Source organism: Sphaerodactylus townsendi, linkage group LG07, assembly GCF_021028975.2.
Source record: "Sphaerodactylus townsendi isolate TG3544 linkage group LG07, MPM_Stown_v2.3, whole genome shotgun sequence".
NCBI lineage: Eukaryota > Metazoa > Chordata > Lepidosauria > Squamata > Sphaerodactylidae > Sphaerodactylus > Sphaerodactylus townsendi.
Window position 1 is genome coordinate 26177656 of NC_059431.1, and position 17774 is coordinate 26195429.

Sequence of the window (17774 nt, forward strand, 5' to 3'; positions counted from 1 at the left end):
CCCCCCCCCCCCCCACCCCCCCCCCCCCCCACCCCCCCCCCCCCCCACCCCCCCCCCCCCCCACCCCCCCCCCCCCCCACCCCCCCCCCCCCCCACCCCCCCCCCCCCCCACCCCCCCCCCCCCCCACCCCCCCCCCCCCCCACCCCCCCCCCCCCCCACCCCCCCCCCCCCCCACCCCCCCCCCCCCCCACCCCCCCCCCCCCCCACCCCCCCCCCCCCCCACCCCCCCCCCCCCCCACCCCCCCCCCCCCCCACCCCCCCCCCCCCCCACCCCCCCCCCCCCCCACCCCCCCCCCCCCCCACCCCCCCCCCCCCCCACCCCCCCCCCCCCCCACCCCCCCCCCCCCCCACCCCCCCCCCCCCCCACCCCCCCCCCCCCCCACCCCCCCCCCCCCCCACCCCCCCCCCCCCCCACCCCCCCCCCCCCCCACCCCCCCCCCCCCCCACCCCCCCCCCCCCCCACCCCCCCCCCCCCCCACCCCCCCCCCCCCCCACCCCCCCCCCCCCCCACCCCCCCCCCCCCCCACCCCCCCCCCCCCCCACCCCCCCCCCCCCCCACCCCCCCCCCCCCCCACCCCCCCCCCCCCCCACCCCCCCCCCCCCCCACCCCCCCCCCCCCCCACCCCCCCCCCCCCCCACCCCCCCCCCCCCCCACCCCCCCCCCCCCCCACCCCCCCCCCCCCCCACCCCCCCCCCCCCCCACCCCCCCCCCCCCCCACCCCCCCCCCCCCCCACCCCCCCCCCCCCCCACCCCCCCCCCCCCCCACCCCCCCCCCCCCCCACCCCCCCCCCCCCCCACCCCCCCCCCCCCCCACCCCCCCCCCCCCCCACCCCCCCCCCCCCCCACCCCCCCCCCCCCCCACCCCCCCCCCCCCCCACCCCCCCCCCCCCCCACCCCCCCCCCCCCCCACCCCCCCCCCCCCCCACCCCCCCCCCCCCCCACCCCCCCCCCCCCCCACCCCCCCCCCCCCCCACCCCCCCCCCCCCCCACCCCCCCCCCCCCCCACCCCCCCCCCCCCCCACCCCCCCCCCCCCCCACCCCCCCCCCCCCCCACCCCCCCCCCCCCCCACCCCCCCCCCCCCCCACCCCCCCCCCCCCCCACCCCCCCCCCCCCCCACCCCCCCCCCCCCCCACCCCCCCCCCCCCCCACCCCCCCCCCCCCCCACCCCCCCCCCCCCCCACCCCCCCCCCCCCCCACCCCCCCCCCCCCCCACCCCCCCCCCCCCCCACCCCCCCCCCCCCCCACCCCCCCCCCCCCCCACCCCCCCCCCCCCCCACCCCCCCCCCCCCCCACCCCCCCCCCCCCCCACCCCCCCCCCCCCCCACCCCCCCCCCCCCCCACCCCCCCCCCCCCCCACCCCCCCCCCCCCCCACCCCCCCCCCCCCCCACCCCCCCCCCCCCCCACCCCCCCCCCCCCCCACCCCCCCCCCCCCCCACCCCCCCCCCCCCCCACCCCCCCCCCCCCCCACCCCCCCCCCCCCCCACCCCCCCCCCCCCCCACCCCCCCCCCCCCCCACCCCCCCCCCCCCCCACCCCCCCCCCCCCCCACCCCCCCCCCCCCCCACCCCCCCCCCCCCCCACCCCCCCCCCCCCCCACCCCCCCCCCCCCCCACCCCCCCCCCCCCCCACCCCCCCCCCCCCCCACCCCCCCCCCCCCCCACCCCCCCCCCCCCCCACCCCCCCCCCCCCCCACCCCCCCCCCCCCCCACCCCCCCCCCCCCCCACCCCCCCCCCCCCCCACCCCCCCCCCCCCCCACCCCCCCCCCCCCCCACCCCCCCCCCCCCCCACCCCCCCCCCCCCCCACCCCCCCCCCCCCCCACCCCCCCCCCCCCCCACCCCCCCCCCCCCCCACCCCCCCCCCCCCCCACCCCCCCCCCCCCCCACCCCCCCCCCCCCCCACCCCCCCCCCCCCCCACCCCCCCCCCCCCCCACCCCCCCCCCCCCCCACCCCCCCCCCCCCCCACCCCCCCCCCCCCCCACCCCCCCCCCCCCCCACCCCCCCCCCCCCCCACCCCCCCCCCCCCCCACCCCCCCCCCCCCCCACCCCCCCCCCCCCCCACCCCCCCCCCCCCCCACCCCCCCCCCCCCCCACCCCCCCCCCCCCCCACCCCCCCCCCCCCCCACCCCCCCCCCCCCCCACCCCCCCCCCCCCCCACCCCCCCCCCCCCCCACCCCCCCCCCCCCCCACCCCCCCCCCCCCCCACCCCCCCCCCCCCCCACCCCCCCCCCCCCCCACCCCCCCCCCCCCCCACCCCCCCCCCCCCCCACCCCCCCCCCCCCCCACCCCCCCCCCCCCCCACCCCCCCCCCCCCCCACCCCCCCCCCCCCCCACCCCCCCCCCCCCCCACCCCCCCCCCCCCCCACCCCCCCCCCCCCCCACCCCCCCCCCCCCCCACCCCCCCCCCCCCCCACCCCCCCCCCCCCCCACCCCCCCCCCCCCCCACCCCCCCCCCCCCCCACCCCCCCCCCCCCCCACCCCCCCCCCCCCCCACCCCCCCCCCCCCCCACCCCCCCCCCCCCCCACCCCCCCCCCCCCCCACCCCCCCCCCCCCCCACCCCCCCCCCCCCCCACCCCCCCCCCCCCCCACCCCCCCCCCCCCCCACCCCCCCCCCCCCCCACCCCCCCCCCCCCCCACCCCCCCCCCCCCCCACCCCCCCCCCCCCCCACCCCCCCCCCCCCCCACCCCCCCCCCCCCCCACCCCCCCCCCCCCCCACCCCCCCCCCCCCCCACCCCCCCCCCCCCCCACCCCCCCCCCCCCCCACCCCCCCCCCCCCCCACCCCCCCCCCCCCCCACCCCCCCCCCCCCCCACCCCCCCCCCCCCCCACCCCCCCCCCCCCCCACCCCCCCCCCCCCCCACCCCCCCCCCCCCCCACCCCCCCCCCCCCCCACCCCCCCCCCCCCCCACCCCCCCCCCCCCCCACCCCCCCCCCCCCCCACCCCCCCCCCCCCCCACCCCCCCCCCCCCCCACCCCCCCCCCCCCCCACCCCCCCCCCCCCCCACCCCCCCCCCCCCCCACCCCCCCCCCCCCCCACCCCCCCCCCCCCCCACCCCCCCCCCCCCCCACCCCCCCCCCCCCCCACCCCCCCCCCCCCCCACCCCCCCCCCCCCCCACCCCCCCCCCCCCCCACCCCCCCCCCCCCCCACCCCCCCCCCCCCCCACCCCCCCCCCCCCCCACCCCCCCCCCCCCCCACCCCCCCCCCCCCCCACCCCCCCCCCCCCCCACCCCCCCCCCCCCCCACCCCCCCCCCCCCCCACCCCCCCCCCCCCCCACCCCCCCCCCCCCCCACCCCCCCCCCCCCCCACCCCCCCCCCCCCCCACCCCCCCCCCCCCCCACCCCCCCCCCCCCCCACCCCCCCCCCCCCCCACCCCCCCCCCCCCCCACCCCCCCCCCCCCCCACCCCCCCCCCCCCCCACCCCCCCCCCCCCCCACCCCCCCCCCCCCCCACCCCCCCCCCCCCCCACCCCCCCCCCCCCCCACCCCCCCCCCCCCCCACCCCCCCCCCCCCCCACCCCCCCCCCCCCCCACCCCCCCCCCCCCCCACCCCCCCCCCCCCCCACCCCCCCCCCCCCCCACCCCCCCCCCCCCCCACCCCCCCCCCCCCCCACCCCCCCCCCCCCCCACCCCCCCCCCCCCCCACCCCCCCCCCCCCCCACCCCCCCCCCCCCCCACCCCCCCCCCCCCCCACCCCCCCCCCCCCCCACCCCCCCCCCCCCCCACCCCCCCCCCCCCCCACCCCCCCCCCCCCCCACCCCCCCCCCCCCCCACCCCCCCCCCCCCCCACCCCCCCCCCCCCCCACCCCCCCCCCCCCCCACCCCCCCCCCCCCCCACCCCCCCCCCCCCCCACCCCCCCCCCCCCCCACCCCCCCCCCCCCCCACCCCCCCCCCCCCCCACCCCCCCCCCCCCCCACCCCCCCCCCCCCCCACCCCCCCCCCCCCCCACCCCCCCCCCCCCCCACCCCCCCCCCCCCCCACCCCCCCCCCCCCCCACCCCCCCCCCCCCCCACCCCCCCCCCCCCCCACCCCCCCCCCCCCCCACCCCCCCCCCCCCCCACCCCCCCCCCCCCCCACCCCCCCCCCCCCCCACCCCCCCCCCCCCCCACCCCCCCCCCCCCCCACCCCCCCCCCCCCCCACCCCCCCCCCCCCCCACCCCCCCCCCCCCCCACCCCCCCCCCCCCCCACCCCCCCCCCCCCCCACCCCCCCCCCCCCCCACCCCCCCCCCCCCCCACCCCCCCCCCCCCCCACCCCCCCCCCCCCCCACCCCCCCCCCCCCCCACCCCCCCCCCCCCCCACCCCCCCCCCCCCCCACCCCCCCCCCCCCCCACCCCCCCCCCCCCCCACCCCCCCCCCCCCCCACCCCCCCCCCCCCCCACCCCCCCCCCCCCCCACCCCCCCCCCCCCCCACCCCCCCCCCCCCCCACCCCCCCCCCCCCCCACCCCCCCCCCCCCCCACCCCCCCCCCCCCCCACCCCCCCCCCCCCCCACCCCCCCCCCCCCCCACCCCCCCCCCCCCCCACCCCCCCCCCCCCCCACCCCCCCCCCCCCCCACCCCCCCCCCCCCCCACCCCCCCCCCCCCCCACCCCCCCCCCCCCCCACCCCCCCCCCCCCCCACCCCCCCCCCCCCCCACCCCCCCCCCCCCCCACCCCCCCCCCCCCCCACCCCCCCCCCCCCCCACCCCCCCCCCCCCCCACCCCCCCCCCCCCCCACCCCCCCCCCCCCCCACCCCCCCCCCCCCCCACCCCCCCCCCCCCCCACCCCCCCCCCCCCCCACCCCCCCCCCCCCCCACCCCCCCCCCCCCCCACCCCCCCCCCCCCCCACCCCCCCCCCCCCCCACCCCCCCCCCCCCCCACCCCCCCCCCCCCCCACCCCCCCCCCCCCCCACCCCCCCCCCCCCCCACCCCCCCCCCCCCCCACCCCCCCCCCCCCCCACCCCCCCCCCCCCCCACCCCCCCCCCCCCCCACCCCCCCCCCCCCCCACCCCCCCCCCCCCCCACCCCCCCCCCCCCCCACCCCCCCCCCCCCCCACCCCCCCCCCCCCCCACCCCCCCCCCCCCCCACCCCCCCCCCCCCCCACCCCCCCCCCCCCCCACCCCCCCCCCCCCCCACCCCCCCCCCCCCCCACCCCCCCCCCCCCCCACCCCCCCCCCCCCCCACCCCCCCCCCCCCCCACCCCCCCCCCCCCCCACCCCCCCCCCCCCCCACCCCCCCCCCCCCCCACCCCCCCCCCCCCCCACCCCCCCCCCCCCCCACCCCCCCCCCCCCCCACCCCCCCCCCCCCCCACCCCCCCCCCCCCCCACCCCCCCCCCCCCCCACCCCCCCCCCCCCCCACCCCCCCCCCCCCCCACCCCCCCCCCCCCCCACCCCCCCCCCCCCCCACCCCCCCCCCCCCCCACCCCCCCCCCCCCCCACCCCCCCCCCCCCCCACCCCCCCCCCCCCCCACCCCCCCCCCCCCCCACCCCCCCCCCCCCCCACCCCCCCCCCCCCCCACCCCCCCCCCCCCCCACCCCCCCCCCCCCCCACCCCCCCCCCCCCCCACCCCCCCCCCCCCCCACCCCCCCCCCCCCCCACCCCCCCCCCCCCCCACCCCCCCCCCCCCCCACCCCCCCCCCCCCCCACCCCCCCCCCCCCCCACCCCCCCCCCCCCCCACCCCCCCCCCCCCCCACCCCCCCCCCCCCCCACCCCCCCCCCCCCCCACCCCCCCCCCCCCCCACCCCCCCCCCCCCCCACCCCCCCCCCCCCCCACCCCCCCCCCCCCCCACCCCCCCCCCCCCCCACCCCCCCCCCCCCCCACCCCCCCCCCCCCCCACCCCCCCCCCCCCCCACCCCCCCCCCCCCCCACCCCCCCCCCCCCCCACCCCCCCCCCCCCCCACCCCCCCCCCCCCCCACCCCCCCCCCCCCCCACCCCCCCCCCCCCCCACCCCCCCCCCCCCCCACCCCCCCCCCCCCCCACCCCCCCCCCCCCCCACCCCCCCCCCCCCCCACCCCCCCCCCCCCCCACCCCCCCCCCCCCCCACCCCCCCCCCCCCCCACCCCCCCCCCCCCCCACCCCCCCCCCCCCCCACCCCCCCCCCCCCCCACCCCCCCCCCCCCCCACCCCCCCCCCCCCCCACCCCCCCCCCCCCCCACCCCCCCCCCCCCCCACCCCCCCCCCCCCCCACCCCCCCCCCCCCCCACCCCCCCCCCCCCCCACCCCCCCCCCCCCCCACCCCCCCCCCCCCCCACCCCCCCCCCCCCCCACCCCCCCCCCCCCCCACCCCCCCCCCCCCCCACCCCCCCCCCCCCCCACCCCCCCCCCCCCCCACCCCCCCCCCCCCCCACCCCCCCCCCCCCCCACCCCCCCCCCCCCCCACCCCCCCCCCCCCCCACCCCCCCCCCCCCCCACCCCCCCCCCCCCCCACCCCCCCCCCCCCCCACCCCCCCCCCCCCCCACCCCCCCCCCCCCCCACCCCCCCCCCCCCCCACCCCCCCCCCCCCCCACCCCCCCCCCCCCCCACCCCCCCCCCCCCCCACCCCCCCCCCCCCCCACCCCCCCCCCCCCCCACCCCCCCCCCCCCCCACCCCCCCCCCCCCCCACCCCCCCCCCCCCCCACCCCCCCCCCCCCCCACCCCCCCCCCCCCCCACCCCCCCCCCCCCCCACCCCCCCCCCCCCCCACCCCCCCCCCCCCCCACCCCCCCCCCCCCCCACCCCCCCCCCCCCCCACCCCCCCCCCCCCCCACCCCCCCCCCCCCCCACCCCCCCCCCCCCCCACCCCCCCCCCCCCCCACCCCCCCCCCCCCCCACCCCCCCCCCCCCCCACCCCCCCCCCCCCCCACCCCCCCCCCCCCCCACCCCCCCCCCCCCCCACCCCCCCCCCCCCCCACCCCCCCCCCCCCCCACCCCCCCCCCCCCCCACCCCCCCCCCCCCCCACCCCCCCCCCCCCCCACCCCCCCCCCCCCCCACCCCCCCCCCCCCCCACCCCCCCCCCCCCCCACCCCCCCCCCCCCCCACCCCCCCCCCCCCCCACCCCCCCCCCCCCCCACCCCCCCCCCCCCCCACCCCCCCCCCCCCCCACCCCCCCCCCCCCCCACCCCCCCCCCCCCCCACCCCCCCCCCCCCCCACCCCCCCCCCCCCCCACCCCCCCCCCCCCCCACCCCCCCCCCCCCCCACCCCCCCCCCCCCCCACCCCCCCCCCCCCCCACCCCCCCCCCCCCCCACCCCCCCCCCCCCCCACCCCCCCCCCCCCCCACCCCCCCCCCCCCCCACCCCCCCCCCCCCCCACCCCCCCCCCCCCCCACCCCCCCCCCCCCCCACCCCCCCCCCCCCCCACCCCCCCCCCCCCCCACCCCCCCCCCCCCCCACCCCCCCCCCCCCCCACCCCCCCCCCCCCCCACCCCCCCCCCCCCCCACCCCCCCCCCCCCCCACCCCCCCCCCCCCCCACCCCCCCCCCCCCCCACCCCCCCCCCCCCCCACCCCCCCCCCCCCCCACCCCCCCCCCCCCCCACCCCCCCCCCCCCCCACCCCCCCCCCCCCCCACCCCCCCCCCCCCCCACCCCCCCCCCCCCCCACCCCCCCCCCCCCCCACCCCCCCCCCCCCCCACCCCCCCCCCCCCCCACCCCCCCCCCCCCCCACCCCCCCCCCCCCCCACCCCCCCCCCCCCCCACCCCCCCCCCCCCCCACCCCCCCCCCCCCCCACCCCCCCCCCCCCCCACCCCCCCCCCCCCCCACCCCCCCCCCCCCCCACCCCCCCCCCCCCCCACCCCCCCCCCCCCCCACCCCCCCCCCCCCCCACCCCCCCCCCCCCCCACCCCCCCCCCCCCCCACCCCCCCCCCCCCCCACCCCCCCCCCCCCCCACCCCCCCCCCCCCCCACCCCCCCCCCCCCCCACCCCCCCCCCCCCCCACCCCCCCCCCCCCCCACCCCCCCCCCCCCCCACCCCCCCCCCCCCCCACCCCCCCCCCCCCCCACCCCCCCCCCCCCCCACCCCCCCCCCCCCCCACCCCCCCCCCCCCCCACCCCCCCCCCCCCCCACCCCCCCCCCCCCCCACCCCCCCCCCCCCCCACCCCCCCCCCCCCCCACCCCCCCCCCCCCCCACCCCCCCCCCCCCCCACCCCCCCCCCCCCCCACCCCCCCCCCCCCCCACTCCCCCCCCCCCCCACCCCCCCCCCCCCCCACCCCCCCCCCCCCCAAATTCCCATCAGCCCCTGCCAGCATGGTCAATTGACCATGCTGGCAGAGGCTGATGGGAATTGTAGTCCATAACATCTGGAGTTCCAAAGGTTCGCCACCACTGCCATAGAGTCTGCTCTTTGAAGCTTCCATTTTCTCCAGGGCCACTGTTCTTTCTCAATTTGAGATCAGTTCTACTTCCAGGAGAATGCAAGACCCTCCCTGGAAATTGGCCACCATTGGCTAGCATGATTGGTTGCAGGCAGGACATAGGGCCAGCATGCTCATTTCTACGTAACCATCTATGTACACATTGCCCTGTCTGTGAATGTACTGGATCTTTAGCCTATCATTGGTGTGATCCCTGCTTATTTTTAATCGGCAGCACACACTGAAGTTGACAAATAGGTCAAATGTGAAATTTGAGTTAGAGCTCCTCCACTGTCCACTGCCTTCTCCTAGGGATTTACAAGTAGAAACCTGGTGTCATGATGCAACAGCAACACAGTATTGGGGGCAACTTTTAATTAAGAGACATCATCCTAATTGACTTTTTGTTGAAAATGTATAGAACAAGTGAATACTCCCATGGAACTTGCAGAGATATCATGGGATGAATCACATGGCCCTGCTTAATATCAGTCTGTGTTTGGGCTGAGCTAGCACACTCCATAGGGTGGGCATTTGGTAAATCAAAATTGAAAACCCCCGGGAAAAAGCCATTTCAGCTTTTCCAGCATTTTACAGCTTGAAAAAAATGGGTTTGGGCTTCTTATTCTTCTTCTTTTTTCTTTTCTTTTTTTTGGCTTCTGGAGCTGGCTAGGGGAGGGGGTTAAGTGACTCAGTCCCCACAAGCAACTCTGCTGGCTTACATGCTGCATGCCAGAGCTGCCTGTGGGGATCAGGAGACACTCCTCACCCCCACCCCAGCAGCTCTGCAGGCTTCCATGGTGGAAGCCTACAGAGCTTCTTTGGAAAATCGGGCCTCCCATTCCCCTCTGGCAGCTTTATCTTTGTGGTTTGGCTTTAAAAAAACTGGATTTTTTTTGGAAACCTGAAAAAGCTGACATGTTGGTTCAACTTTGGGGAGGGGGGTGTTGGGCATTTCTGGGTTTTTTAAAAGCCAAACCAGAGAAATACTGGGGGGGGAATGCTGCACCCCCCTAGTTGTTACTTTCACCATTTGTCCAAACCCTTATTTTTAATGCATATAGTCTAGAATGTCCACCTTTAAATCCCTTTAAGAGAAGCATGACAGTCGGAAATAAAGCAGATGAAACATTTCCTGGCATGAAAATAAATGATGATAGAAAATCATTAGTGAAATTCCTGTCTATTAAACCAGGAAAATAAAAAGTAGTCAGCACAGTACAGTGGCGAAGCTGCAACGGGACAGTGGGGAGGCCGTGTCCCAGGCATGTGCCATTGACGTCATGTGGGGGTGGAAAATCGCCCCAGATTCTCCTCCCAGCTACTCCTCCCAGAGGGAGGATTAGGGTGGGGGCACACAGGGGGCATGCATGGGCAGGTCGTGCTCTGGGTTCAGTTTCCTCTCGCTCTGTCACTGGCATGGTATAATGGTTAAAAGTGTCACGCTCGGTCAGGGAAACTCATGTTTGAAAGTTCCCTTTGTCATTCAAGCTTTTTGGGTGCCAGTCATACACTCTCAGCCTAACATACCTCACAGGGTTGTTGTAAGGGTAAAACAGGAGAAAAGACAGATGTAAGCTGCTTTGGGTATCCATTGGGGGAAAAGGCGGGATATACATAAAATAAATACTGATTAAGTTCTGGAAAGTGGGGTAAAATCCAGTCTTTGGTTTTTCCAATACGATTGTGTGATCAAGTCTGTCATGCCCTTAGAGTCAACCCGTAATGTGTCACGTTTCCAAAGTAAAGTTAAGTATTTATGGAGTGTGTGATTTGCATCCAAAAAACCCCCAAGTAACTATCGTAGTGTGCGAATGTGTCCTTTCAGGTGTTTTGTTTTGTTTCCACTGGTTGTAATTATGACCCTTTTCATTTCATCCATTTTTGTTGTTGTTATAACTTTTATGCCATATCAAGGACTTTGATACATCGTCTTTATGTTATCCCTTATGTACATGTAATTAGTGCAAAACAGCATTGTGTTAATTTAATGGGGAGGTAATCATGATGAAGAAGCAGAACACATAACAGACTTGATTCACACAAAGGGGAAGCAAAATCAAAGCAGGGATTTTCAAATCCAAATGACAGAAATTCCTAGTATCCCTGCCTGAATACAAGCTGTCTTATCTAGGTGGGAACCAGTGTGGTGTAGTGGTTAAGGTGTTTAAATAGGACCTGGTAAACCAGCTTTATGAGTGGTTTTGGGTGAATCACACACTCTCAGCTATGACCCTGGCTAGTACCTAGATGGGAGACCTCCAAGGAATACCAAGGTTGTCATGGAGGCAGGCAGTGGCAATCCACCTCTGAATGTCTCTTGCCTTGAAAGCCCTGCAGAGTCATCAAAAGTCAACCGTGACTTGATGGCAAACAAAAAAATCTTGTCTAGGTAGTCCATGAGGTAAAATTGGAGTCGATAAATGAAGAAGAGCTTTGAGGTATTATGAGGTGGTAGCAGGGAAGGACAAAAACAATATGCTTTTATTTTTAAGGAAAAAGGACTTCTTCCCTATGGCTGGCCACCTGTGCAGAATTCTTCAGAAAGTATGCATTCTTTCTCCAGAACAACATTAAAAAATCTATAACATGTCTCTGTTTAGCAGTGATCTCTTCTGAACTCATTTTTTTCAGAAACAAGAAAGCAAAACCTTTTATCTTAGCAAGTAATTCCCTTTTCACCATAACAATCTTTGTTCACACTCTCCATTTATTTGGAAATAACAAGGGATCTGCAGCTGCCCAAGCAGAAGCGTTTACCTTTCATTTTCAGCCAGGCTGTTCTTATAGAATGGGTAGAGAAAGGCCTTTCTGAGCAGCTGCTACCTAGGACCAGTGGTGGGATCCACAAATTTTAGTAACAGGTTCCCGTGGTGGTGGGATTCAAACTGTGGCGTAGCACCAATGGGACTGGGTGGGGCACAACAGGGGCGTGGCTGGGCATTCCAGGGGTGGCGCATTCCTGGGCGGGGCTGTGGCAAGAAAGAGCCGCTGCGCCAGTCCTTGGGTGGGAAATGAATGCATGCAGGCGCAGGCTGCCACGCATGCCGGCGCACCTCCTGCTAGACTGCTTCAAGTTCTGCACGCTACTGCTGAGAGGAGGGGCGTAACTAAGGCAAAAATCACATGGCAAAATCACCAATTAGTAACCCCCTCTCAGCACACACAAATAATTAGTAACCTACTCTCGGGAACCTGTGAGAACCTGCTGGATCCCACCTCTGCCTAGGACCCTTTCAAAGTAGTAGCAAGGATTGAACCTGGAATCTTTTGCAGTCAACACATGTGGTCTAGTACTGAACTAAAGAAACTCATCAGAAGAAATGGGCACATGCAATGACTGGGAACCAGACCCCAAGACTGGTACATGCTTGGATCCAGTACCTTCCCTCAAAGATAAGCACCCAAAATCTTACAAATTCCTTTCCAAATTTCTGTTTGAATCAGGAGATGGTTATACCTACTTTGACCTCCATCTTTATCACTATAGTAACCTTGAAAGTGGTTCTGTTTCTAGGAGTAGTGTCTCAGAAAGCCTTTAGAAAACGTTAAGCTATGCAGACATTTCATATATCCCATTTATTTTTCCCCCGTTTGAGCCCTTCAGGGAATCTAAAATGAGTAGCTACAAATAAGAATTATCAGAAAGAATGCCAGCCTCCCTTCCTGTCTCACAGCAAAGTCAAACATGCTATCTACAAAGAAATGCCTCGACACATTCTCAGACAGACTGATAACCAAAAACTAGCTGGAACAAATCTGACAGACAGATCCCTTGTGCACACTTGCAAAGACAGATTTAAAATCTGCAGAAACAGGCGACATGCTAAGGCATCTGCTGTTTGGATAGATACCTCTTGCTCAGGTCCATAGGCCTCAACACATCTAAGGAATAATCCAGTTTGGGGAAAGTCAGGAGAATGGGAGCCTTCCTGACCTCATCAGGCAGGCCTTTCTATGAGGTGAGGGTCACAACGGAGAATGCATGACTATAAGCAGTTGTTAAGGTTGCCCATTTGCAGGTTGGTACTGGCAGAAGACCCCATTACGATGGGTGCAGCTGTCATAATACAGCAAAGGGGGAGAGGTAGGTCTCCAGATAAGAGGGTCCAAGGCTGTGAATAGCTTTGTTAATGATAGTTGACACTTTCTATTGATTTACCTGCTACACAAGGTTGTTGTCGTAAGAGTAAAATGGAGGAAGGAAGAATAGTATTGGAAACCATTTTGGGTCTCCAATTCACAGAAAAGCAGGGTATCAATATCTAAATAAATAAATGTCGCAGCCAGATGGCCCTCACATCCAGTAACTCTAGTCCTTTTCAACAGTTACAATCACATGACCAATGACACATAATGAGAGTGCATGCTACCGTGCTCCTCCTGGTACGTACTATTACTGGAGCTATATGTGCATGGAAAATATTTGCACTGTCCTTCTGCCTCTGTCCACACAACAGCCACTACACAGGTGGGACAGCAAGGCAGAGTAGCAGCTGCTTGCTCAGGGAAGTGAGGAGGACATGGGGCTTGCCCGCATCTCCAGAGGCAAGGCTGGTATACCTGCAGTCCCAAGCTTCCTCTGGGTGGCAGAAGCAGATGGCGATCTAACCACACCATGGTCTAAAACACTGCCAGGTCGTAAACCAAAGCTATGTCTGCAGAGACCGATGGTGGTCTGATGGAGTCTGATCAGGGAAGCTGTCGGAACACAGTTGGCCAGAAGGAGCACAGATTATTCCCAAAGCTTTTCCAGGGATGGGAAGCAGCAACCCTAATTGGGTAGCTCCACATGAACAAGACAAACGGGAAGGGACTTGCAGGGACTGTGAAGATCTGTTTAAGTTCCTTCAGCCTAGAACCAAGACAGACATAGTCTGGGCTACTCTCTTCTTTAACAGAGCTGGCTCAGAGATAAAAGCAGGAAGAGAGTGAAAGAGTAGTGATGATGGAACAAAATAGATCAGGATAAAGATTTAGCCCCCATTCCTCTCAATGTGAAATATCTGCAGGGGTGGAAGCAGGGCCGGAGTGAGGGGGAACTGCACCAGGAGGATGCGTGCACTCTATGCCCCTGCCACGCCCCTGTCCGCCCCAGAACAGCCACACCACACCCCCACACCAGCACGCGCCCGGTGCATTGCGCACCCCCACATCCCCTTGGTGCTACGCCACTGGGTGGAGGGTAACTTGGTGTGACCTCACTTAATGACCCACCACGGTCTTCACTTTGTGTTGCTAGTGACTTCCTACCTTGTTGTAGGTGTTCTCCTGTTAGGCATAGTAGTTACATGATAGTAATTATGGTCTCTAAGTCCTGTACTTTAATGTTAGAATAATTAACAAATCCATACAGCAGATCTTTGCTTCCTCAGGCCAAATTATTATTGATTACTTTTATCACACAATCAGGGTTCAAGTCAAGTGATGTTAAATGTGCTTTGAATGTGATTAGGTTCCAATTATTTGCTTCTAAATATCAAATCATTATACTTTAATAGGAAAAAATATATTACACTATTTCAATTAAGGGCTAACTCTGCCGTTGACTTACTGTTGGGAAACTGTACTTGGATATGTAGACACAGAATTGGGACATTGTTGCTTTGTAATTTCATTTCTGTGAAATACAAGACGGTTTTTCTAATCCTAGTTAGGTTTTATTAGTATAAATTGACTTTCGGCTGACTTCAGTGGAGTTTTGATTTTATGAGATTTGATTGATATATATTTTCCCTCCAGTCAGGCTGATGAAAGAGAGATGAGTAATTCTTGAGTCTAGTGACATGGTCAAAATATATAGTAATCTAGGATGGAATACCAATTTGTAGAGATATTATCAGGATTGAATGTATTAGGAAGCATACTTTACTTCCCCAAGAAATTCTCCTGCTGCTGAGAAAGCCAAACTTTATGCTGTGAAATCAGCACTCTCAACTTAGACACATTGGTCATTCTCTTACAGCCTAATGTACAATCAGCGTTCAAGTCAAGTGATGTTATATGTACATTTAATGTCACTTGACTTGAACCTTGGGTTGTTGAAAGGAGAAAACAAACGAGGGGAAGCAGTTCTGCTTTGAGTCCCTGTTGAGCAGAAAAGCAAGCAATAAGTATCTGAAAATAATAATAATAAAAAGAACAGCTAAAGGAACCGTCTTGTTTTCCCATTCTGACTGTAGTCGTCTATGTTCCTCTCTCAATTATGCTTCTGTGAGTCACTATGGGAGGGTAGGAAATCCCTCCCCAGTCCACCAACTAAATTTCATTCTACTGACTGAGCTGCTGTTATGCTGCTGTTATGTGAACAGAAAGGCAAATCTGGATCCAACCATTAATTATTAAGGCTCTTCAGGGGAAAAACTGAAGACTTTCAGAGTGTTTGCTTAGCTCTGTTCAAATGATGATGGATTCCTCCAGTGGGGGTGGGGATCCCGCCCCCGTTATTGCTCTGAACAGCTGCAGTATAGTGATGTCACTTTCAGATTTAAAAATGCAAGCTGTATAGAATAGTTCTAGGAACCACCAAAGGCGTATTGTGTGTGGGAAGGGGGGGAATGGCACCCGGGTACAACTCCTTCCGAACCACCAGTGTTGCTGTAGAGTTTCCAGCAATTCCTAGACCTGTTTTTTTGTGTTGCTTTTTTACTAGAGATGTGATCAGTGGTGGGATTCAGCAGGTTCGCATCACTTCGGCAGAACCGGTTGTCAAAATGGTGCTTGTAAACAACCAGTTGTTAAATTATTTGAATCCCACCACCAGAACCGGTTATTAAATTATTTGAATCCCACCACCGGATGTGATCTCTGACATTCTCCAATGATCCTTGTAATTATGGATCAAATTCCATTCTGTTATGTACCCAACTGTACCCAAAGAGGACTTTGCCTATCACTATTCAAGACACTGCAACATGGTGAAAAAATATTTTTGCAACCTTCTACATCAGATTGATAGAAGCTTTGGCTTTCTGTGAGCTGTGATGTGGCACAGTTCCTAATACTGTTTCTGCATTATTATATGTCATGGTTTAGACAGTGTTTTGTTTGCATTGCTTTTTTGATTCTGCACTGTTAATCTCATTGTGTTGTTTATTGGATGTTTTATGCGGTCTGATTGAATTGTTTTCATGTATCGATTGTAATCCTCCCAGAGTCTCAGACAGAAATGAGGTCATACAAGAAATGAATAAATATATAAACAAACAAAACTTCTTGTAATGCTTGTAAACCCACCCACCCCGATTCTCAAGTGCATGTTCATGTTGCCCACTTACCACTAGTACTACAGAGATGGCTCTTAAATGCTAACTAAACATTGACATATCCTCATGTTTGCTGTGGAACACCATAAACACTTTATTTTACATGTGTGGTAGGTGTAGACCAACTCTGGGGATGGAAGTTCCCGGAAGTTTGGGAGTAGTACTGGGGAAAGTGTTTATATTTTTCCTATGCTTTCTGGTATAACCTCCAAAGCTGCCATATTCTCCAAGGGAACTGATGTCTGTGGTCTGGAAATCAGTTGTAATTCTAAGATACCTAACGACCTACCTAGACATTGATAACCTTAGATAGGAGCTTTGCTCCTCCCACATCTGTTTCCTGCTTGTGACCAAAGTATGCAGGGAGAAGTGGCTCTTGACTTAGCAAAAGGTTGGGTAAGCTTAGGGTCTTCATCGCCTATGTATTTTGAAGTCAGCTTTTGCAAGAAACCTGCAGGAGAGCAAAATAAGTTTAACAAATTTATTAAAAGAAAAATAATAAGAATACAAGCACACAATAATCACAGCAGCAGAACACATACACAGTCATCGGATATAAGCAGTGTTGAGGGGAAAGATTTGGGATGGATGAAGGGAATTGGGGAGTAAGGGTTATAGTCACCTGATCTTGGAGCAGAAAGGTCTGATGAATAGAGCTGAGCGACCAGCACTAGCCCTGGCAGAAGAAAGAAGAAGAGTGGGATTTATATCCCCCCTTTCTCCTCCTATAGGAGACTCAAAGGGGCTTACAAACTCCTTACCCTTCCCCCCTCACAACAAACACCCTGTGAGGTAGGTCAGAACAATCCACTGGGGCCATATCAACTGACAGAGGGGTGTTCAGAGATATCGAACACTGGCTATTGGGAGAGGGGTTTTCTCGTAGGGTAAAAGGGACTCTCTACTATGCAGAGTAGCCCTTAATCTCCCAGGATAAAAGGGAGTCCTGCCTTTCTGGAGAAAGAAAAGAGGCAGATCAACTTTAATTGTTGAGTTGTTAATGTAATGGTTTGAGTATTTAGCCTGATGGGCTAAGCCTGGAGTACCAGGAGAGGCCTGTCAATCATAACTGTAAAACAAGGAAGCCTTTTATAGCTTCCAACCAAAATCAGATCCAATCCCTACTTATTCTTGCATGAATTAAAAAGTTTTTAAAGAGAACTGGGTAGCAAGAATAATGAGCTGTCTCCTCCATTTCCCATGGAAGCAGGAAAACATCCAACAGACCATAGAAAATTAGGAGAAGATAGGGAAGTTACAATGATGTTGCCTGGTCACATGGTTCTTTCTGTACACCTCAGTTCTGGGCAGGTGTCCTGTTTGTCTAGCAAGTGGACTGATTCTGGATAGAAAAGCGAGTGTATTATTTTGCGCAGCACATAATTAATGGGGGCAGGGAACATTTGGCTCTTAGAAAGGACTACATAAATGCATGAAGAGTATTTATCAGCAGTCGTTACCCATGATAGCTACATTCAGGAAAACGAAATGTAAGTTTTGTGTTCAGAGGTAGTATACATCTAAACACCAGGTGCTATGTCAGTCTGCTGCCTTTGTGCCTCAGTTGTGGCCCCTCCAGAGGCATCTGACCAGCACTGTTGCAAGTAGGACTAGATGCACCTTGATCTCGTAAGGTTTTTCTAATGATCTTATTTTCACATTTCTTTGTATTCATGCCATATGGGCCAGTCAGTACAACATGTTATAGTGGTTAAGAGCGGCCGACACTAATCTAGAGAACCGGGTTTTCTTCCCCACTTCTCCATATGAAATCTGCTGGGTTCCATTGGGCCAGTCACAGTTCTCTCTGAACTCTCTCAGCTGCACCTGCCTCACAAAGCATGTGTTCTTGGGGGAGGGGGAGGTGATTGTAAGCTACTTTGAGACTCCTTTCATAGAAAAAAGCAAAGTATAAAAGGCTTTCTTCTCTTCTTATGAGGGGCCTTATTCCTACCATTTTGCCCCTGCCTTTTGTTCCTACCATTTCTGCAGTACTATAAACATGCCCATTTTTTGCTCTGCAGGTTAGTTATGATGGAGAACTTCACAAGCATCCACAGCTGGAAGCCGACTTGGCTGCTGTAAGAGAGATCTATGGGCCGAGTGCAGTATCTCTCAGGTATACTTATCGGGGTTAAATTGTTTTTGTTCTGGAGAGGTGAAACCAAATTAAATGGGCATCCGTTCTG

At 66.6% G+C, this 17774-nt stretch overlaps 1 protein-coding gene across 1 annotated transcript in view; it reads left to right on the forward strand.

Moving 5' to 3' along the window:
• The first annotated feature begins 17602 nt into the window (after positions 1-17602).
• The window catches only part of PARP8 (poly(ADP-ribose) polymerase family member 8), a 54296-nt gene continuing 54124 nt past the window's right edge, over positions 17603-17774 (forward strand). The window contains exon 1 of the mRNA XM_048503530.1: positions 17603-17704. The gene's annotated coding sequence lies outside the window, so the exon portion shown is untranslated. The remainder of the gene's footprint in view (positions 17705-17774) is intronic.